Raw genomic sequence first — 296 nt, 5'->3', positions numbered from 1 at the left:
TATACAGCATAGCATATACAAACATAAACCATGGATATGATAATACAGATAAAAATGCAATACTTTGATAGCATACAAATAATTCCACGAAAAAACAGTATATCAGATTGACAGAGGTCTTAGATGTCTTCAAAATCCTTTATTTGACTTCTAATCTTACACCCGGCATGGCATTATTACCAGCACCGCGTAATTCCTCCGCCATTCTATTTGTTACCCAACAAGGCTTATTCTTATCGCTCCATTGTTGCCATATATATTTACCTCGCGTGAAATCTCCCACCTCATAAGGGCGG

This window comes from Penaeus monodon, chromosome 27 (assembly GCF_015228065.2).
Source record: "Penaeus monodon isolate SGIC_2016 chromosome 27, NSTDA_Pmon_1, whole genome shotgun sequence".
Taxonomy (NCBI): domain Eukaryota; kingdom Metazoa; phylum Arthropoda; class Malacostraca; order Decapoda; family Penaeidae; genus Penaeus; species Penaeus monodon.
The sequence above is the reverse complement of the archived record's forward strand: the minus strand, read 5'-3'. Positions refer to the sequence as shown.